General features: G+C 42.2%; 1 long non-coding RNA gene across 1 annotated transcript in view; it reads right to left on the bottom strand.

The window, feature by feature from the left end:
• Positions 1-8032: 8032 nt before the first annotated feature.
• LOC308597616 overlaps positions 8033-23881 on the bottom strand; it is a 66713-nt gene continuing 50864 nt past the window's right edge. Inside the window, exons 2-3 of the long non-coding RNA XR_014013084.1 lie at positions 11045-11154; positions 8033-8154 (exon numbers count right to left, since the gene is read on the bottom strand). This is a non-coding gene — a long non-coding RNA (uncharacterized lncRNA). The remainder of the gene's footprint in view (positions 8155-11044; positions 11155-23881) is intronic.

Here is a 23881-nt window from a genome sequence, read left to right on the forward strand (position 1 = left end):
CGTTTAAGCCCCTATTCTTTATTCTTGTGCATCGAAGCACATCTGATCTATAAATGTATCTCATTGCAGACTAACATTCACCAGGCGGTTGCTGCTTATTTTTACTGCAGGAGGAACATCTGTCTGTTCACTGGGCTAGATGTGAATGCCGTGGTTTTATTTCCCACTTTTGAAATCCATCTCCAGAGAAAAGAGGGAAGAATAAATAAGCCTGCTGCTTACCCACTTTCAAGTCTTTGCTGATCCTTGGCCTTCTATACATCAATACACACAGGACTGTGATATGTGGGATAAAAAGGTCAGCTGGGTAGGGGGGGGATGATAATTAGTTACATAGGAAGCTGCCTTAGGCAATGTCAGGCTGTCTAGTTCCATATTGCCCACACGGCCTGGCAGCAGCTCTCCAAAGTTTCTGACAGGGGATATTCCCAGCCATACCTGGAGATGCCATGGAGCATGTTGTTGTTGTTTAGTTATTTAGCCGTGTCCGACTCTTCGTGACCCCATGGACCAGAGCACGCCAGGCACTCCTTGCGTTCCACTGCCTCCTGCAGTTTGGTCAAACTCATGCTGGTAGCTTCGAGAACACTGTCCAACCATCTCATCCTCTGTCATCCCCTTCTCCTTGTGCCCTCAATCTTTCCCAACATCAGGGTCTTTTCCAGGGAGTCTTCTCTTCTCATGAGGTGGCCAAAGTATTGGAGCCTCAGCTTCACGATCTGTCCTTCCAGTGAGCACTCAGGGCTGATTTCCTTAAGAATGGATAGGTTTGATCTTCTTGCAGTCCATAGGACTCTCAAGAATCTCCTCCAGCACCATAATTCAAAAGCATCAATTATTCGGTGATCAGCCTTCTTTATGGTCCAGCTCTCACTTCCATACATCACTACTGGGAAAACCATAGCTTTAACTATACGGACCTTTGTTGGCAAGGTGATGTTTCTACTTTTTAAGATGCTGTCTAGGTTTGTCATCAATTTTCTCTCAAGAAGCAGGCGTCTTTTAATTTCATGACTGCTGTCACCATCTGTAGTGATCATGGAACCCAAGAAAGTAAAATCTCCTTCATGGATCACTGCCTTGTTGTGGCAAAGGGGCTTAAATAACCCAGAGAAGCTATGAGCTATGCTGTGTAGGGCCACCCAAGATGGACGGGTCATAGTGGAGAGTTTTGACTAAACGTGATCCACCTGGAGCAGGAACCGGCAAGCCACTCCAGTATCCCTGCCAAGAAAACTCCATTGACAAAGACAACAGGCCAGGGAGCATACCTGGGACATTTTGCACTGAGCTACGGCCCGTCCCCAAATATATTCTGCTGATGCAAAATGCCGTGATCCTGTGACACATTGATTTATATTGTCCATAGCATATGGTGTACCTGCGAAATGAATGCATCTAACTGTGACCACATTCACACCATGCATTTAAAGCACCACAGCACCACTTTAAACAGTCATGGCTTCCCCCAATGATTTGTGGGAGCTGTAGTTTATTAAGGGTGCTGAGAGTTATGAGGACACTCTCATGCTTCTCCCAGAGTTCAGTCCCAAGAGTTTCCTGGAAATACATACCCTCCAACATTGAACCTGAAAAAACTTCCCTATACAGGGCTGCCTTCAGATGTCTTCTAAAGGTTGTATAGTTACTTATCTCCTTGGCTCGGGGGTCGCAGAACTCCATAACCAATGAAAATAGGGACATCCTACCATATCCTCCAACATTTCTTTGATAAAAATAGGGACATCCTAAGGGAAAGTGAGACATTCCAGGATCCAATCAGAAACCGGGATGGCTTCTGTAAATCCGTAACGGTCCCTGGAAAATAGCGACAGTTGAAGGATTGATTGTTAAGCCACTCTGGGGATCTTGCTACCTCTGTCTCCACCCCTTGATGTAGGATGGGCACTTATGCATTGCCAAAAAAGGGCAAATGTATCAGCAGAATAATGGGCAAAAGACGGCACAGGTTTGCATAGAATTTGCATGTGCTCATTGTATGCATAAGAGGCAAATTTAGAACTAAAATTGAAATAGAAATGCAATACACCTCACCATAGTGGGTAAGATGACCTGCGTGTCCGAGTGCTGTCAAAATGCTGTTGATGGGCAACTTCAAGGTGTCTCCTGCTCTCCCATCTTATAGTTCACTATCTTTAAACCAGGCTTGGACCAGGCAGCCCTTTAAACTAGGAGTACTTCAGAAAGAGGCTTGTCCTCTGTAAATAATGGCACATGGCAGCCCCAGCTTTTGATGTGTGACACGCTTCATGAATAACTTCATGGATGTGTTGGCTCTCAGCAGGTTGAGCAAGCATCTTGTTTACTTTCATTTAATTTGAACTGCATTTGGCCTATTTCAGAGGTATTAGGATGCTCTCCCCCCGTCCTGCCCACTCCATTTCCACTGACTTATTTAAACCGGTGGCTAGAGAGGTTCCCCCTGCCCTGAGCTTCAATGCTGGATATGTGTATATCAGGATTAACTTTTCAACTCAGTAGTAAATTTTCATTTGTCATGGAAATTGTGAGTCATGAAAAAATAATCTAAACTTGGCTTGTTTGGACCCAGTAATAAAGCTTTTTACAAGACATGAAATAACCAGGCAGTGCAAATTCAGATCTCAACTGTTCTTGTTGGGGTTCTCAGACAGAAGCAAAATGATTCCAGATGCATTCAGGGTGCTTGTAGCTCTTGCCTTACTCTCTTTCATAAATACTGTTAAATTCTGATCAGTGTTCAAGATTGCATTTTGCCACCAGGGACCTAAGGTAATAGAGCAATATTTCTACAAGATTTGTTGCCAATGTCTTCCAAAGGCTAGACTTCAGCGCACAAAGCAAGCTTCTTTAATATTTTATTCCCCAGGGTTAGCTTTTTAATGTTCAGTGCTTCCAAAAGTAAACAGAGAAAATACCTGTTTAGTCTCAATACAGATCAAAAGATTATTTTGCAAAGATGGAATGACCTTGGTAATAGTGGTTACTGACAGAGTGAAGCAATGCATGAGATCTGCAGAATTCAGCACGATTCAGAAAACTAAAAGGAAAAAAAGGAAGATCACCTTCAAATTATTTCTTCGTGTAATGCACAATAAAAATAATAGAAATCGTTTTTTTAATTGAAGGAAGGGTTGTACAATCTTGCATTTTAAACTTAATTCATCAAGTAATATTATGAATAGGATTTTTAATGCTGTATTTTATATTGCTGTAACCTGACCTGGGACCTACTAGTGATGGATGGAATATTGTTGTTTTCCTTCCTGTGATTTAAGTACCAACACATTGGCTTAGCACTAGAAATTGTTGGTATGATTAAGTATCAACATATCGGTACAGCATCTGAAGTCTCCATTCTAACTAATAGAAATGAAAAGCCATGAATATGACCACACCTTTTTAAAAAAAAAATCAATATGGTTATAGCTGGAAATAAAAGAAAACTGCAATATCTGAAATAAAAATTTACAGTGGTACCTCAGGTTAAGTACTTAATTCGTTCCGGAGGTCCGTACTTAACCTGAAACTGTTCTTAACCTGAAGCACCACTCTAGCTAATGGGGCCTCCTGCTGCCACTGCACCGCCGCTGCACGATTTCTGTTCTCATCCTGAAGCAAAGTTCTTAACCTGAAGCACTATTTCTGGGTTAGCGGAGTCTGTAACCTGAAGCATATGTAACCCAAGGTACCACTGTACATGTTATGTCTGCAGAAATCTTATGTAGTCAAGACTTACTTATCATAAAATTAATTCAGCCTTTTTCTTCTGTAACACTTCACTCTAGCCTATGATTAAATTCAGCCTCTAATTCTGGAAAGAAGTGTGTTCATTTAGGCTCCCAGTCCCTACCCCTGGCTGCCATTATATACAATGTATATCCAAGTACAGCTGTTTATCTCAGACTTCTTCAAGTCATTGCATCAGTTTCGATAACAAACTGCTGAGTCTTCATGGCAGGAGCCGTATTTTTAACCTACAAGGACAGAACCACACATTCACTTCATATATCATGCCCTTCATTTGAAATCCCAAGGTACTAGTAAGCAAATGGTGTTTCCGTGCACTCTGGCTTCCGTCACGGTGTTCCATTGCACCAGAAGCAGTTTAGTCATGCTGGCCACATGACCCGGAAAGCTGTCTGTAGACAAACGTTGGATCCCTCGGCCTGAAGTGAGACGAGCACCGCACCCCATAGTCACCTTTGACTGGAGTTAACTACCAGGGGCCTTTTACCTTTTTTTTACCTACTAGTACAGTATTTTTTTAAAAAATGCAATGCAAAATAAAACAGCAGCCAACTGGCCATGGCAGATGTTTCATTAATAAATGCAATGGGAGCCTGGGATGATTTGCTACTGTAGACAACATGCCCTGCTGCCCCACCCCTACATCTAGGCCCATACCCTCCAACATTTCTCTGATGGAAATAGGGATGTCCCATTCCATAATGATAATTTTACTATTTATGCCCCACATATCTTACTGGCTTCCCCCAGACACTCTAGGCAGATTCCAACATATATAAAAACATGATAGAACATTAAACATTAAAAAAAAAAAACTTCCCTATACAGGATTGCCTTCAGATGTCTCAGGGGCTGGATAAATCCATACCCTCCAACATTTCCCCAATGAAAATAGGGACGTCCTAAGGAAAAGCAGGACATTCCAAGATCAAATCAGAAACCAGGACGGCTTCTCTAAATCAGGGACGTCCCTGGAAAATAGGGACACTTGGAGGGTCTGTAGGCCTCCTCTCTGCCTCTCATTGTACCCTGACACCACAACTACACCCTTGCCCGCAGCAGCCCGCAGCACTAAGGGTGAGAATATGGCAGTCAATAAAGCCATTCAGAGCTTCCACCCTATTAGTAGTCGGACACTGTTAATGTGCTGGCACCTCAAGTCCCAACTACAGTGCTCCCAAATGAGTTCACTTCTCTTCCTCTCATTCTTTCACAGCTGTTGTTACTTATTCTTACCACCCCTGCACTGCTGCATATAATTTACATTCCTACACATATCATTTATATTTCGCATCATTGATTCGATTCCAAAAATTTCTTTCCTATTTAGTCTAATAGATGTAAAACATGATTTAGACATTTGCTCATAAATGTGACTGAAACCAGCTGTGCCTCCACAAGTGATTGGATAAAGCACAATATTTAATATCTTTCTGCCTGCATTAATGGGAATTTCACACTTTATGTGTGGTAACAAGCACATGCCTGCATCCTCATGTGCACATGGTGGGAAGCAGCCATTCTGGTGTGTGTCTTAAACAGAAAAGGCTGAAGTTTTAACCCCGCTTACCTGAAAGTAATATCCACTGAATTCAATAGGACTTTCTTCTGAGTAGGCAAGGTTAGCTTTGTGCTGAAAGTGAGAAAGATAAAATATGCTGCATATGTAAAACTCATCCCTAAGTAAGCACTGACACCATAAACAGCTTCCTCTCCCATGTGAGAGAAGTGTGTATGCATAGGTATATATCTTCTCTCAGATGGAATAATTCCATGTGTGCCTAGAGGAAGCACATAGCGTGTGTCACCCAGAAACAAAGAAAGAACGCTTTCTGCTTCTAAAAACAACTTTTTGTTGCTTATTCATATGCAAATGGTACTGTTTATTCATATGAAAATCTTTGCTGTTTATTCATATGCAAATGTTTGCAGATTTCATTGACTGGACAATTAAAATGCATACCATTAATCAACTAAAATTTATTTGAGTGACACTGTAATAGAGAATGAGAGCGATATGCAGGGACTGAAAATATGGAAGAACATAAGAAGACTCCTGCTGGCCAACGACCCATCTACTTCAGCATCCTGTTCTCACAGTGGCCAACCTGATGCCTGTGGTAAGTATGCAAGCAGCACCTGATCATAACAGCGCTCTTCCCTCCTGCAGTTTCCAGCAGCTGGTATTCAGAGCCATAAGGCCCTCTGATCTTCGGGGCAGAGCATAGCCAACTAGTAGCCATTGAGAGCCTTATCTTCCATGAATTGGTCTAATCCTCTTTTAAAGCCATCCAAGTAGGTGGCCATCACTGGCTCCTGAGAGAGCAAGTTCCTGGGTTTTAACTACCGTATTTTTTGCACCATAACACTCACTTTTTTCCTCCTAAAAGGTAAGGGGAAATGTCTGTGCGTGTTATGGAGGGAATGCCTACGGGTGGCATGCCTACGGATTTTCCTCCTCTAAAAACTACGTGCGTGTTATGGTCGGGTGCGTGTTATAGAGCGAAAAATACGGTATTCACTCTGTGAATAAGCACTTAACCTTGATCTGTCCTGAATCTTCCAGCATTCAGCTTCATTGTATGTCCATGAGTTCTAGTGTTATAAGAGAGGGAGAAAAACTTTTCTCTTTCCGCTTTTGCCATACCATACAGTGGTACCTCTGGTTGCAAACAGGATCCGTTCCGGAGCCCCATTCGCAACCTGAAAGGAACGCACCCCGTGTCTGCACATGCGCGGCTCACAATTTGCTGCTTCTGCGCATGCCGTCATTTTGTGGGTCTGCGCATGCACGAGCGACGAAACCCAGAAGTAACCCTTTCCGGTACTTCCGGGTCACCGCGGGACGCAACCTGAAGCAAATGTAACATGAAGTATGACTGTAGTTGTGTAGACTTCTATGGTGTCACCTCTTGCTTACCTTTTCTCTAAACAGAAAAGCCCCAAATCAGTGGTGTAGCATGGGGGGTTGTCACGGGGCGGTTGCGCCAGGCACAAAATTGTTAGGAGGCGTTGGTGTTGCCTCAGTACAGCTGCATGCTTCCCTTTCTGGGCTCTGTTGAAAACGGCTTCTCCATGCAAACCAGGAATTGACCTCTCCAGACAACGGAACAACTCTTCTTTCCTTATCTCTGCAGTTGCAGTCTTCTGAGTGATACGGACACCATTAGGCAGTTTAATGCACATGCATACTCCATCCATTTCCCTCCCTCCCCTCCACACAGCCCTGGGCTGTGCAACCCACACTACACCACTGCCCCAAATGCTCCAACTTTTCCTTGAAGGGGAACTGCTGCACCCCCTTTCATTCTGGTTGCCCTTTTCCAAATCTTTTCCACCTCTGCAACCTCTTCTTTGAGGCCAGGCAACCAGAACTGTAGACAGTGTTACAATTGTGGTTGCACCATAGAGTCCTATAATGGCATTATAAAACCAGCAGTTTTCTTTTTTGTTCCTTTACTAATGACCCCAGCATGGAATTTGCCTTTTCCACGGCTGCTGCACAATGGGTCCACATCTTCAGACACACTCAGATACGCAGCAGCAGCAGGGACACTTGGGTAAGGTTGCTTGTCTGTGAGGGTGTCTTTTGCTGGATCAGGATGTTTAGCTTTCATAAGGCCAGTGCAGAAATTCACATCTCATATTTCTCTCAGGAGCAGATCTAAAATTCTACCTATCAATCCACTCTGGTTCTTGATTTGTCTCAAAAGTAGCAACCTTATTCCCATGTAAGCAGAGCTAAATTTCATTTCGAAATACAGGAGGTACACATTAGTTTCCCAAATCAGATGATGAGTTGTACTAAATATTTTAAATCTGAATTTCATTCCTACCAACAGCAGACATTTCAAGATTATTTCTGTTTAACCTAACAAAGCCATGTCAGCAGAGATAAAAATTATGCCAGAAAAGATCCGTCAGTATAATCCTATAGAATGATAGAAGATGACTTTATTCTTGCCATATTTTTTACCTGGCTGCACTAACTGCAATCTTTTTATTGTGGTTTAGAAGGCATATATAAAACATACATTTCTGAATGTGGCTCTGCTTTCAATTTATTTGATCTGTGGAATTAATCAGATTATGCTAATATTTAACAGAGGGGTTTTTAAAAAAAATAATCAGATTTTATTCCTCTTGGCTGTGCTCAAATGAATCACATCCCTTACATTATGTGACATTTTTTCTTTTTCTTTCTCAAAGGCCCATGGGCATTATGTGAACATTGTTTAACTTGTATAACATCAAATGTGCATTTCTCTATCATCTTCCAAAGTGGTTTATTGAGATGAAACTGAAGACCGCATGAAAAATAGAACAAAACAAAAACATTATTTGATATGATTAATGTCTGTTCAGGGAGAGGATCACGTCACCAGAATTCTTCAAGCCATCAATCTGAAAAAAACACAAAATGTTTCTAAATGGCACAACCCTGTGATTCTAGCGCTTGTATTACCACAAAAGGCAGTGTTTACCTTGTTTGTATGGAAACACTAACACAGCACCCACCTCTTTACAAATGAACCACAATGCCTATAGGAAGGAGGTTGGTTCCCCTCACATAGTGATACTGAAGCCTAGGAGTCTCATGAGATTAGAGATTTGGCCTGGAGGCTGTCTCATAAGACTTCAGACAAGGTGCATTGCAGACAACCCCCAAATGTCCTGTTTAACGAAGACATTCTGAAAAAAGCAGTTTAGTTGTGAAGACAGTAAGAAAATCAAGCAACCCCAAAGTCAGGAACAGCGCCAGGCTGAGCTGTCCACGGCCTGCAAACAGTAACTCCACAGAGAAGTGATTCAGCTTTTATCCTGTTCTCTCCCACTGGAGTCAACGGGGGGGGGGGGGAGAGAATTACACCCCATCTTATTGTGGTCAAGTTTCCTACTAGGGTAGTAGGCATGTATGTCGAGCAAGGGATAATTAAAAATCAACATAGGTTTGTCCCTCTTCTGTGCCACTCACAGCACATCCACAATGTTTTCCACTCTGGTTATATTTCTAACATGTATTCATTTCATTCATTCATTTGCTATATTTCTAGGTCGCTTTCATCAGATTCATAAGGTGGCATACCGTATTCATATTTAAACAAAGAAAACAATTATAAAATGAAAATCAAAACAACTTATGCAACCAAACAGTTATAACATTGCTTACCACAACTATTTCACTGCAGCAAATGGAACACTTCTAATTCATGTCAGTCTCTTCAAGCAATTCATCTCAATGTCCCAATGGCCTGGGTGAAAAGATAGGACAACAACAGAACCCTACTAGTGAAGATGTCATATGCAAGGGGAGGGAATTTCAGAAGTTTCCTTAGATGAATCTGCAAATCTAATGCTTTTATGGATTTTGATGTTAACAAAAAGTGTGTGTGTTTAATATTGTTGTGTATGTGTTTCATTTTACAGTTCCGTTTTTACAGCTCTCCTTTTCCACACTTGCTAATTTCCACACCTCATCTAAGAGCTCCCTTTTTAGGATAGATTTATGGAGAGACTTGTTAACATGGCAATAACCACATTTTTCACTCTGCTACTGCCTGTCAGCACCTACCTTATAGGGGCACTAGATGATTCAGACTCAGCTGATCTGGCACACAGAATGACTTCTCTACAGACAAAGGTGAGCTTCTGCCATTGCAATGAGAGAGGAAAAGTTTTGTTTGCAAGTGGGGAATAGGGCTATGTGTTCTCAGAGACTAGATGCATCTGAACACCAGTTAGAACATATAAGTTTACCTCCTTCGCTTCCTATCTCCAATCAGCATGTAGGGTAAGGGTGGAAGCATTTCTATAAGAAACCCAGAACTTGCTGATTTCCATACAGTTCTGGGTTCATTCTAGAAATAGCAGAGCAGGTGTGTGTCACATCCTGCCTCAAGTGGCCTCAAGTGCTCCAAAAGGGCAGCAATGCCACCACTGCTTTGGTGTGCTGGAGACTTTGAAGAACACCAGGTAATGCCCAGCACAATCTGAGAGGTGTCTCTGGGCCTTGCCAGGCTTTGCTTTGTACTCAAAAACTCTGCTTACAACTGTGGCTGAAAATGTATTGCTTGAACTGTATCATATTTTGGGGGTGTATTTTAGCTCAATAGCCTACCATGTTTTCAGACCTGGGACTAAGGATGCTCAAATCTTTCAATTTAAGTTTTTCTTAGCTTCTCCTTCTCGTTTTTCCAGACGAGCTCTGCACATTAGTTTGCATATTTAAAAAAATTAACAAGTCTCCATGAAAATTCAGCCGCATTTTAGTGTGGATTTCTCCACCTATACATACCTTTCTATGCAATTTTGTCTAATACATACATTTTTGCAAAGCAATTTTGCCTTATATAATGCACACGTGCATGTTATTTTCACTAATATGTGTATTTTTATAGGCACTTTACCCCAGTGTGCATTACTTTGCTAAAGAACTGTGTTACAAAATTCAGAGAATTGCAAATTTCAAAGGATGACTGTGTTTCAGTACACATATTGTTCTGGAAAGTGTGAATTAGTTAGGTTCACCTTATGAACTGGACTGAATTTCTTCCCCATCAGTATCTGGGTCCCACTTTTAAACCAAACATGCATTTTGGGAATCCATTTCTTAATTTTGTACCCTATTTTTGTATGGTGGCAGCACTATTGCTATAACCCCTCTTAGATCAGGCCACAACTCAGTAGTGAGACCCAACTCACTAGTCAAAGACCAAAGGCATAGCTGTCCCTTCCTGCCATCCCTTGTTCAGGAGAAGAAAACCTCCATCCCTTGCTCAAAGCATATTGTTTGTGCAAACTGAAGCAATGAATTGCCAACCTGCTCGCTCACTGGCCTGTTCTCCTGGTGATTCAGTTTGAATTGTCTGTCCTTTCTGTAAATCTTAATGCCTCATTAGATTGCATTAAAGATGACAGTGCCTATTGATGGTAGGTCTGAAAACCAGAGATTATGGTGTCATACAACACCAGGCAATATATGAGTCATTCAGCCCCTTTGAAAGTGTCTCACATCTGGCTGGCAGTGAATGGAGCCACTGTCAAACCATTTGCTGTTGTAGTACCTGGTTCCTTATGTTCCAATTACAAGTTTTGAATGAAGGAGTTAGGAGAGTCTGGGGAATTGTGGCCGTAGTTCACACAAGCTAGCTAAACAAAGGAAGCCCTGTTCCTCATTATGCTCCTGCACTTAATTAGGAAGTGAGTTTGTTGATCGCTAGCTGCATCAAGAACCACTCATTTATAGCAGAACAGTTTAGCGATTCTATGAAAGTTTATTTCAATGACATCTTACACTTTGGCCAGGAGGGAGAGGCCTTTGTTTCATCTGAAGTGAAATATGTTTCTTGTAGTCATTTGCCTTGACAGGAGGAGGAGGAGGAGGAACAGCCGTGTTTTCTTTCACTGGGAGGACACATAATGGAACAGGAGGGGAGAAATGGGAAACATGTCATTGCAGTAGGCAGTTAATTGTTTTAGGAATGGCACTTTGTAACGTGGGTGCTTGAAGATGCCGCGTTGGTGCCGTTCCCACAACTTTTGGCTAAGAGATCAAGGTCAAATCACTTACAGGTCTGACAATTTATCACTCTCTGTTTGGAAAGTGCTGATTTTACTGGTTTATAAAACAATGTAATGCTTTCTCTCTGGACACGCTGAAGGCTATCTCATCTGGGAGGCTGATAATTCAATCAGCAAGCAAGAGAGGCAGAATGCAGTTGGCTTATACTGAAGATGCCTCGCTACAGAGGATGTAATTGTTGTGGCCATCCTCTCAACAGAAAATGTACGCACAGTCCTTTTCCATTACCTAAGGATGCCAGCCAATAACCCATTTAAGCAATGCTTCGTTCCCAGGTCTAGCAGAAATAAATGGCTAAGGAAATGCCTTGCTAAAAAGCTGATTACATTCCAGTACGCTGAGAATGAAAATCACCTGAAAAAAAATGTTCATTCATGGCCCAAGAGTAACATTAATGTTCACCTATGTTTCTGCAGTTTGAATGTATGAATAGAGAAGCTATTAAAGCAATACTAATATTCTCTTCTCTTTCTTGGCTGTTCCCCCCCTACTGTTTTAAGCCAACTCCATTATCTAGCTGTGTGCTGTTTCAACCTTAGGTCAAAGAGGCCCAGAATGTCAAGGGTCCAATATAAGGCAGTGGAGTGCACAAGAAAGAACAAACCTTTTCATTAAAGAAAATGTTTCAGTTTTAGGGCAATACACACACACACACACACACACACACATACTGAGGCAAAATGCCGAAAAGAATTAGAGCTCATCCACAATTCTTTGCGCTGGCCATGATTTTCTGTGTTTTACTTCTTTTATTCCCTAACCAATTTTCTAATATGACAGCCTTCCCCACCCACCGCAAGTGCCGGTTTTGACCTATAAAACCTTATGCAGCTCAGGACCCCAGTACCTCAAGAATTGCCTCTTCCCACATAAACCAGCCTGGCCCCTACATCAGGGGCATAGCATGGGGAGATCGGGGGGCTGTAGTCTTGTGTGCATGAGTTTAAGGGGGCTGAGTCAGGGGCCCTCACACAGGGATCCCCATACTGACCTGCCTGCTACCTGGTGTCTCTGGGCCTTGCCACTGTGCCACCAGCCCCCTTGCCGAATGGCTGTCCGGCCAGTGATGGGGTATATGCCTGCCAAGGGCCATGTCGCCTGGGTCAGTTCCCCGCTGCACCAGCAGGCATCACTAACCATTAAGCCTCACAAATCCTTAAGCTTTCTAGTAACAGCAAAGCGTAAGAAAATTCAGCAGAAGACACAAGATTAGTGCAACATAATAGGAAGACCGGGGTGGGAGAGAAGACTTGTGTGTTCATTGGTAGCTCAATCAATTGTGTCTGGAAGAAAATATACCATAGTCTCAAGCTGAGATTTAGCACATTGTTATTAATTATGGAGCAATCAGGTTTGGCAAGCACAAATGTATTCAATCACAGCATTTCTATATCAATTCCCCATAGCAATGTGAGTGCATGTTTATCAAAAGAATGTTAAATGTTATCCTTTATGCGATATATTTTAGTGTATATGAGGTCAATATAACTTGATATTCAGTTGAACAGGGCAAGTTATATAGATCTGGGTGACCTAGCTCAGTGACAAAGCACACGCAGAAGGTCCCATGCTCAAACCTAGTATCTCAAGGAAGGACGGGGAAGGACCTCTGGAAAGCTGGTGATGGTCCGTGTAGATGGGATGCAGAACCTGTCTCCATCCAGATGTTGTTGGACTCCAACTCCCATCATCTTTGACCATTAGCCATGCTAGCTAGGGCTGATGGGATGCAGAGTACCACAGCTACTGGAGGGCCAAGGTATCCTCATTACTGGTTTAGACAATTCCTAGCAAGTTAAGTAGACTAATGGTCTGATACAATGTAAGGCAGCTTCCTGGATTAAGTAAATGGCTTAAGACAGTCATGGGGAACCTGTGGTCCACCTTATGCTGTTGGACAACAACTTCTATCAGCCTGAGCTAGCATGGCCAATGATTAGGGATGATGGGAGTTGGAGTCCAACAACATTTGGAGGGTACTATGTTGGCTAACCTTGCAGTATGAAAGTATTATAGTTCATATAAAGCCACACGTTTCCAATGCCTCACCAAAGAGTGCTGGACAAAGCAAATTGCAGCATTAAGACTACCACTGTCAAACTTCTCCCTTGTGCTTTCTTCACACCAAGAGACAGAAAACAAAATTATCAGCAACACTCAAGAACAGACAGTGTGTAATCCTAAAGTGCTACTTCTATAATACTTAGCTTTTGGTGGGCTGGAGTTTTGCTTTTCCTTCAGGAAACCATTAATCAGATCCCCAAGTTCAGTAATTGGACCATGTCCAACAGGCGCTGAACTAGGCTTCCCCTCCTGTTGTCTCAGACATAATATGACCAAAAAGGGAGTAGACAGTGGGAAATCAAGATTTAAAGCACAGTGTGTTAAACAAACAAGGTGTTTCCAAGGCATTGCCAGCAGGGAGTATTTCGTTCTACTAAATTATTGCAGAATCACAATTTGGGCTAATAATACACTTGATACCAACAATCAGTGGTAGCCTCGCCTCCGCCTGCAATCTACTTGCATTCTCAGTGCATTAAGTGCAGTCGCAGGCAGCTTGGGCATAGGCTGCTCTGTACACTGCAGCCACTGCCAGCCCAAGCTAGGAAAAGAGGCGCATGGCCCAGCAGTGGCCCTACATGCCAGTGCCCGCGTGCCTCTTTTCCCTGGCTCAGGCTTGTGGGAATGTTCTGGGGTGCAGGAGAGGATATATTGACTAATTATATCCTTGTCCAACTTGTGCTAACAAGTTCCCAAAATATCAGCAGAGTTTATAGACATTCCCCTTTTGTTCGCAACGGTAACGTGTGCACAGGTTCGCTAGAACCTCTATAATAATTACTCTGGTAATTTCCCCTTTGTTCCCTCTTAAAATACAAGACACAACACAGTCTTTATAAAAGTATAAAAGAGTTTACTCACGATCTGTTCACAATATGATCCCAGACGGCAGACAGGCTTAAAAAGGTAAAATACACTTAGAATCTATCTTATAGGAAGATAGGCCTCTCCTCTCTTGGCTGAGAGCCAAGAGGGCATCCTGCTTCTTCGAAAGGTGATGGCAGAGAGAGAGAGATGGCTGCCTGCCCTGTGCTTTTGTCATTACCTGCACAGGTGAGGCCACACCCACCTCTGGTCACATGTGGAGGAAGTCCGTCCCCAGGAAGTTTACCTGCTTGCTGGACAGACATCCCTCCCCATGTTGTAACATGTACACTCTAGGAATGTTGTCATTGACTGCTCCTGTGTTTATATCCCACATACCCCTTCTCAGGCAATACAACATATACAAAACATAAACAACTTTATTCAACCACCCAGAGTCCCAGCTTGACACGTAGATTCTGGAAACTCTCTCTTGGTAGGGGTTTCGTCAGGATGTCAGCAGTCATCTCTTGGGTGCTGCAGTAGGATAGTTCCACAAGTCCATCCTGGATCATCTGGCGTATGTAGTGGTATTTAACCCCAATGTGTTTTGTTCTGGCCAGGAACTTCTCACTCTGCGTCAGCTTCAGGCAACTTTGATTGTCCTCAAGCAAGCTGACAGGCCCTTTTCTCACCAACCCAAAGTCCTTTATGAGTTGATCAAGCCAGGCGATCTCTCTGCAGGCTTCTGTTGCTGCAACGTATTCTGATTCTGTGGAAGATAATGCTACACAGCTCTGTTTATAACTGCCCCATGCAACAGGTCCATCCCCAAACATGAAAACATGACCACTTGTTGATTTATAATCAGCATTATCCCCAGCCCAATCCGCATCAGTATACCCAACCAACTTAGGGTCTCTGACGGCTGGTAACCTTAATTTACAGTTCATGGTACCCTTCAAATATCGCACCACCCTCTTTACACCTGCCCAATCATGCTCAGTGGGAGAATTCACTTTTCTGCTAAGAATCCCCACAGCATTTGCTAAGTCAGGTCTACATGTGGTAACTAAATACAAAAGTTTACCAATCGCCGACCTGTAGTCATTGTTGTCTGGCAACTGCTTCGAATCCTGCTGATTCTTCAGGAAGTCAGTAGCCATCGGTGTAGCAACTGGATGTGTGTCTTGCATCTGCATGTGCTCAACTAGCTCGTGGATCTTCTGTCTTTGGCTGAGAAGAAATGAGCCGTCCTCTTCTCTTTCCACCTGGATCCCAAGGTAGTACTGGACATCTCCTAGCTCCTTGACCTCCACCTCGTTGCTAAGGTGTTTTACTATCTGTGTATAGTCTTTCTCACTTGCTGTGGCAATAATCAGGTCATCAACAAATGCTAGGATATATGAGAATTGTCCATTATTTGACTTACTGTACAAGCACTTGTCAGCGTCGCCTTGCTTGTACCCAAGTTGCGTCAGCATTTTATGCAACTTCTGGTTCCAGGCTCTGGCAGCCTGTTTAAGTCCATAAAGTCCTTTCTGCAGTTTGCACACTAGATGTGCCTCATGTGGTTTTATAAAACCTTTGGGCTGCTTCATGTAAATTTCCTCTGAAATCTGCCCATGTAGAAAAGCGGTAGCAATGTCTATGTGTTTCACCCTCATTTTCTTGGAGGCTTCAATGCTTAAAAGCATTCTTACGCTGCTGTACCTCACAGTTGGTGCAAAAACTTCATCATAGTCTTCACCAAAACGCTGTGAAAATCCCTGTGCTACAAGTCTGGCTTTGTAGCGCTGCACTTCTCCTTCTGACCCCTTCTTAACCTTGAAAACCCATTTACTGCCAATGGCCTTCTTACCGGGAGGCAGCTCAGTGAGTGTCCAGGTCTTGTTCTGATGCAGTGCATCCATCTCCTCCTGCGCGGCCTTCCTCCAGAGACTGGCTTCTGCAGCTGGCATCTCCTGTATCTCTTCCCAAGTGGAAGGTTCCTGTGGAAACGCCGACCCTGCAAGGTAGGACAACCGTACTGGTGGGACACCTTTGTTGGTTCTGGATGAGCGTCTGACTTCTGGTTCTGCGACCGCATCAGCTTCCTCATCCTCCTCCAACGCAGGCATGTCCCCATCTGAGTCCTCATCTTCGTCTCTGGTGCCGCCAGAGTTCTGGTCCTCTGCGTCTTCTGGTGCGTCGCCTGTAGGGGGTGCTGTAACACTCGAAGGCAGATAATTACTTTGTGGGGTCTCAAAAGGGAAATATACAAACTCTTGAGTCCTTTCTGACTCATCTGAAGAATCCACAACAGTGTTCTTAGTGTCTACTTTTCCATATTCATCAAAATAAACCGCATGGTATGCATTCGTCTTTCCAGTTTGTAAGTCCATAATTCTGTATCCTTTGCCTCCAGAAGCATATCCCACAAGGATACCTGCTTTTGCCCTGGAGTCAAGCTTGTGTCTGTGTTCCTTGGGCACGTGGAAGTAACACGGACTTCCAAACACACGTATGTGCGACAGATTGGGAGCTTTCCCATGCCAAAGTTCAAATGGTGTGCGCTCTGCACCTTTAGTTGGCAGTCTATTCTGCAAATAGACTGACGTGTACACCCCTTCGGCCCACAGCTTTTGTGGCAAACGTGCATCCTTTAGCATCCACCTTGTCATGTCCATAATGGACCTAAACTTTCTCTCAGCTATGGCATTCTGTTGTGGTGTGTAAGGAATTGTGGTGACGTGTGCAATTCCTTCTTTGGCCAGGAGAGCCTGCATTTCATTTGAGCAGTACTCACCTCCATTGTCGCTCATTAACACAGCTGGAGCTCTCTGGAATTTATTCTTGACCATTGCAATGTATTCCTGGAGCTTCTCCACTGTCTCACTCTTCTCTTTGAGGAAATATACAACACAAAATCTTGAAAAGTCATCCAGAAATATTAAAATATATCTATTCTTTCCCAGTGAGGGAACATTCATGGGTCCACATATGTCAGTGTGCACTATGTCAAGCACTTTGTTGCTTCTTTGTTCTGCACAACGTGGAAATGAAGGTTTTACAGCCTTCTCAGTAATACAGCTTACGCACTTTGCTGGAGCTTTGTTGCTCTGCTTTACCTGCAAACCTCTTACAAGATTTCTTTTCTGTAGATCCAGAATGAGGCTGGCGTCCCTGTGTCCTAGCCTTCTGTGCCATAAGTCCAGATCTGCTTCATCCTTCTGGCTGGAATGTGCCACTTTTGCAGACTGGTTCTCTGAAAGATCAAGCTCATATACACCATTTATTAGCTTTGCTTGAGCAAACACTTTGCCATTTCTAGTCACTTTACATTCTCCATTTCCAAATGTGACCTGGAAACCTTTCTTGTCCAAAGTGGACACGCTGATTAAATTGCAGCTCAGCTCTGGAACGTACAAAACTCTAGAGATTGTGTTCTCAATGCATTCATTGTTTATATTGCATTTCAGACTCATGGAACCTGCACCTTTTGCTTTAACAATGTTGCCATCTGCAATCTCAATTTCAGGTCCTTCTTCATCATTTATTTCGTTAATCTCATTAAAATAGTCCCTTTTATACGAAAAATGCGAACTGGCACCTGAATCTAAAATCCATTTATTACGTTTATTTTCACGATTCTGGACAGCTAAGTTCCTTTCTTGCAGTAACCATGTGCATTCACATTTCCCCTTCTTTTCCCCTTTTGGCTGAAAGGGGTGGGGTTTCTTCGCTTTAGAAGCTCTGCAGTTCTTTGCAATGTGTCCTTCTTTGTTACAATTGAAGCAAATCATTTTCTTAGGCATCTCTTTGGACTTTGTACATTGCCTAGATGCATAACTGCTGTCCTTGCTTCTAGCATTTCTCACTGGAGATTCAGCTCTATCTCTGCATTCTTCTTTTAAATAACCAATCAAGTCTTTAAAAGTCAGACCTTGTCTATGAGCCATCAAACTTACAAATGCGCTAAAGCGTGGTCCAAGTGATGATAACAAAAATGCTATCTTGGTATCTTCATCAAAAGCTTTGGGAGTCAGATCAATTCTTTGAATAATCTCAGTAAACTTGTTGATGTGCTCTGTGAATTCCTCTTTTGAATTCATCCTCAATCTGGTTAATTTACACACCAAGTTTCTGAAGCTGTTTATGCTAGATTCTCCATACACGCGCTCAATATCTCTTAAGATTTGAGATGCATCATCTGTACTATTTATTAATGATAGCAGCTCATCGCGAAGTCCACTCAAAATTATGTGTCTAGCTTCGCTGTTCATGCGTTTCCAAGCACTTATCTTGGCTAAATCCTCCTCAGACGATCCTGTAGGCTGAGGCTTTAAAGCTTCCAAAATATGCTTATAATCTAAACATGCTATCAAGCGCTGCTTCCAGTGTATGACATTGTACTCATTCAGCACAGGCATTCCTAGCTTTGCATCACTATCAAAAGCTGCTCTAGCCATCTTAAAATCCAAAATTTGAAAATTCTTCAAAATTTCAAAATTTCTCAAAATTTTAAAATCAAAATCTCAAAAATCTCAAAATACAAAACAATTCTTCACTGCCTTGGGTCACTGTGAACTCTGAGGGAAGGGGGGGGTTGCTTAATCCCCACTGCACAATGGAACAAAGGACCATGTGCTTACCAGGAAGTTAACTCAGAAAAAATACTACTCAACTCAAAATCACAATCCAATGCAATCCTTCAAAAATACGCAGAAATATGCAATACTGGGCCCACTAACCCTTTGTGGGAATGTTCTGGGGTGCAGGAGAGGATATATTGACTAATTATATCCTTGTCCAACTTGTGCTAACAAGTTCCCAAAATATCAGCAGAGTTTTTAGACATTCCCCTTTTGTTCGCAACGGTAACGTGTGCACAGGTTCGCTAGAACCTCTATAATAATTACTCTGGTAATTTCCCCTTTGTTCCCTCTTAAAATACAAGACACAACACAGTCTTTATAAAAGTATAAAAGAGTTTACTCACGATCTGTTCACAATATGATCCCAGACGGCAGACAGGCTTAAAAAGGTAAAATACACTTAGAATCTATCTTATAGGAAGATAGGCCTCTCCTCTCTTGGCTGAGAGCCAAGAGGGCATCCTGCTTCTTCGAAAGGTGATGGCAGAGAGAGAGAGATGGCTGCCTGCCCTGTGCTTTTGTCATTACCTGCACAGGTGAGGCCACACCCACCTCTGGTCACATGTGGAGGAAGTCCGTCCCCAGGAAGTTTACCTGCTTGCTGGACAGACATCCCTCCCCATGTTGTAATATGTACACTCTAGGAATGTTGTCATTGACTGCTCCTGTGTTTACATCCCACAAGGCTGTCCTCTTTTTTGCTCTTCAAGATATGGCAACCCTAAATGAAAGCATAGATTACAGATGACCCTCCAACCTCTTTTTGAAGACCTCCAAGGAAAGAGAGTCCACAACCATTCCACAGTGTAGATCATGGCAGCTGGCCTGACTATGACTAGTGTCATTTCTGAACAGTGGCCATGCTTGGTTGGAGATGATAGGAGTTGGAGTTCAACAACTTCTGAAGAGTTCCCATCCCTACTATGTCCAACATGACAATATATAAATATTAAGCAATTTTAGAGCCCACTGACGTCAATTAAATTGTTGTGGTTAATATTAAAAAAAACTGTGAGTAAAGGAATGCATGGTGCTAAATCATACATAGTTTGCTTCAAAACTGAAAGCAGAGTTACAGCACAAGCTATACGTGTTTACTCAGAAGTTGCTGGAATAGGCAGCAGCCTTGAATTAACACTCACTGCATTGAGAAGAAAATGTCGCTAAGGGGTTAATGTATCTGGGAGAGGGGGCTGGGTGGCTTTCCTGGGTTGTGAGCTGAGTTTCAGTTTCCCCTTCCCTTGCTTGCTTCTGTTTGCAGCATGTAATGGATGATTATCTTAAGTAAAGGAACCCGTTTAAAACTTATAGCTATGCCTGTCTTGCTTGGAATAAGACAAAGAACCTACACTGCAACAGAAGTAAGCCCCACTGTGTGCTCAATGGGGCTTGCTCCCTAGTGTTTAGGCTTATAGCCTTAACCTTCTGTTCCAGAGTAAAACTGGCTGCTAACCATACCAACCACTGTGACTAAATTGACTCCAAAAGCTGTGAATTCCATCAGAAAGATAAATTGACGAAAGATCACCAGAGATGTTGTTTCGGGACTGGACATGCAAGCAGAACTGTTCCAAGTCTTTCCTCATAGCAGGAAGTTTCCATTCCAAAGTTGGGAATATAAGGAAATCATTCAGACTTGTGCAGAATTCCCTCTCTTTTGTGTCAGGCAGATAACAAAGATAACTCTTTTGGTGGAACCAAGGGCACTCAGTTGGGAAGAACTTTCATTCCACCACAAAAAAAATAATAATCATAAAAGTTCAGTTTATAAATGTTTGGACCCAAAGAACTATGAGTGGAAAGGGGAAATATATTAGTCCTGTACTAAACACTCAGACCCTTCAAGTGTCCTTATTTTCCAGGGACATCCCAGATTTAATAAGCCGTCCCGGTTTTTTATTTGATCCCAAAATGTCCTGCTTTTCCTTAGAATGTCCCTATTTTCCTTGGAGAAATGTTGAAGGGTATGGAGTTATGCGAACCCCAAGCCAAGGAGACACAAGAGTTGTTCAACTTTTTGCAAAATCTTCTCCCCAAAAAATTGACAGCTATGTCCAGGAAATTGCAGACATATGGCAGCAAACCTTTAAAAGACCCCTAGAGGCAGCCCTGTATAGGGATTTTTTTTTCATTTTTAATGTTTCATTATATTTTTATATATGGTGGAAGCCGCCCAGTCAGGTATAATGTTGTTGTTGTTTGTTGTTATTGAATTGGACATCCCTATTTTCATAGGAGAAATGTTGGAGGGTATGCTCAGTGCCATAATGCAGCAGTGGTGTGTGGAATAAAATATGCTGAAAGATGGCTGGGCTGGCTGGCTCATATCCTGAACAGGAGCACTCCACGTTGCCGGTCCTACTTGAAAATAGATGCTTACAAAGCCTTCAGTGTTTATTCCTCCAGGAGGAAGCTGTCAAGCGGATGCTGTCAAAAGCAGCCCATTCAGAGAAGGGAGAATGCATCTGATTTATACACACTTGTAACTGTTGTTTGACAGAGAAGAAGGTTTGCAGACATAACTACAGAGAAGTTTCCACCAGGTATATAATGTTCTAAACAAATCTTTTTGTTGTACCAGCAATTTTTGTTTTTTAAAAAAGCATTGTTTGGTTTAAATGGGTTTCTGGCTTAGGGGTATTTTAAAAGGAAAAAGGGGGGAAAGTCGGCCTTCACAATATTTCATAGGAAGCTTCCATAAGTAAAAACATCCTAGGCCAGGAAATTTTATACTCATCCTCAGTTCTACCTCTTTAAAATATTTTAAAGGAAACACTGTTTGTTCTCTGTGACTGGTTAATTGCGTTTTAATTTGGTAATTGCAAACAGATCCCAGTGTCTTAGCTTCCCCATAAGCATAATAAATATTAATGTGGTGGAACAAGGGATGCACTTGCGAACTCCAGAGGCAGGGATGGGAATTCGATTCGCTGATCATTTCTCCTGTATCACATGGTTTTGATTAAAGGCTTTCTTGAAACAGATGTAGTATGCAGGACATATATAATACATGCAGCTTCTATAAACATGAAATGCTTACCAATATATATTTCATTTTATCCATTTTAGTTCAAACCACGAAGCCCATTTGGCTCATATTTCTCCTAGCATTCATTCTAATTCTCAGTCGACCCATTGTAATAGATTCAAACAATGGGTTTGCTTTAAAAAAAAAGGTTTATCATGAAATTAGGAGAGATTCAACTCTACCATTCTATGATTTTCAGGCGTTGCAGTATATGAAACAGCACACTCTATTCAACCTTCCAATGCATCCCTAAAAGTGTTTCTGCTGTGCTTATCTTATTTTTAAATTGCCCTAGTCAAAATTCCTGAGTTTATCCAGATTTGATTTTATTTGTAACATTTCTTACCCGCACTTCACAAAATGGTTTTACTTTTCTAAGAAATTTTATAGAAACTATTCTTTTGCTTGATTGTGCAAAGAGTAAGTGGTAATATAAGTACTCTCTTCTAAGCTCACCTGAGGATTTATGTCATTAAATCACCACTTCCGGTGTATTTGAGATATATCTGTATATCTGTGCATGTGTGCACATGCACGTGTATACATGCACACATGTATAGACACACACATACAGTTTTGTGAAACTATCTGTTGCTTTCTATTCGTCGCCGGTCCCATTTCCTTTTTGCTCTGTCTCCCATTGTTTCAAGTCATTCCCCCCTCTACCGCAGCCTCACCCTCTTCTGGTATCAGAGTCGGGGTTGGACTAGATGACCCTTGGTGTCCCTTCCAACTTTACAATTCAGTGATCGTATGAAGAAGCATGAGAATATTTTTGTTCTGGGATTCCTCTCTGGTTATGTAAGTTAGATTGCTGTAAATACAAAGGAAGAATTCAATACAATAGAGCCAACTATGGACTTAGAGAATACTGTCCTATATTGAGAGGCCCATCCTAGATCACTAAATAGGACCCTCCCACTAGCATAAGAGCGGCACTGATGAATCTGCATTTATTTATTTATTCTGTTAATTTAGTGAGGCAAGGGTGATTGAAGTCAGAGATGTAAAAACAGCTTTATGGAAATCAGAATACCCATGGCTATAAACAGATGTTTTCTAGATTAGCAGCTAGTGAGCTTTGACATTTGTATAGTGAACTGTTTGTTTATCTATCCCTTGCTTTTGGTGCGTTTATAATCTGCCCCCTTCCCTCCACATTTCTTCTGCTTTCTGAAGCTGTAATAGTTTACCAAAATACCGCTGCATTTGAAATAGTAGCTTTAAAGTCATCCATTCTCGGCATTCTTGATGCCAAGGGCATCAGCATTTCTGTTGAATGGTATTACCTATGATTCTTCACACAGTTCAAACAAAAGTGGCATGAGTTTTCACAGAACCATTCAGCAGTAATTTCCATAGAATCAATGGAGACTTAGACAACTTTTATATGTTTCATTCAGTAGCACGATTGCCATTGCCTCAGTGTTTGGTCCTAAACCATTCCAACTCACATGGATTGCTGGCATAGCTCAGTTGGTAGAGCATGAGTCTGTTAATCTCAGGGTTGTGGGTTCAAGACCCACGGTGGACAAAAGATTCCTGCATTGCAGGGGATTGGACTAGATGACCCTCATGGTCCCTTCCAACTCTACAAGTCTATGATTCTATGTTTACATCTTCATGTCTACTCCTGCTGCCAAAGTTATATCACTCCTACTATGGCTGATATCACCAGTGTGGTCCATAATAATACAATCAACTAAAATGGTGGCTGAAATATATGCAACGTCATTAACGCTAAAGGATGAATAAGACACTACAACTGTACAAGTTGAGAGACACTATCCCCAACTATGAGAACTTTGACATTAAAAAAAAAATCAATAAAGGTTTTTGTTGATCCAGAAAGGTAGAAATGTGTCACTTTTGTTTTCAAAATCAGGCTTCTCAATCTACATTATTTGGCACTCCACTCATCCCTTTCTAGCCCATCTATTCTCTACCCAATCTAATGAGGACCATTTGAGAAACATATGGAGGAAAATGATGTCACCTCTTGTATGGCCTTCTTTA

The sequence above is a fragment of the Podarcis bocagei genome (assembly GCF_964188305.1).
Source record: "Podarcis bocagei genome assembly, chromosome: 11".
NCBI lineage: Eukaryota > Metazoa > Chordata > Lepidosauria > Squamata > Lacertidae > Podarcis > Podarcis bocagei.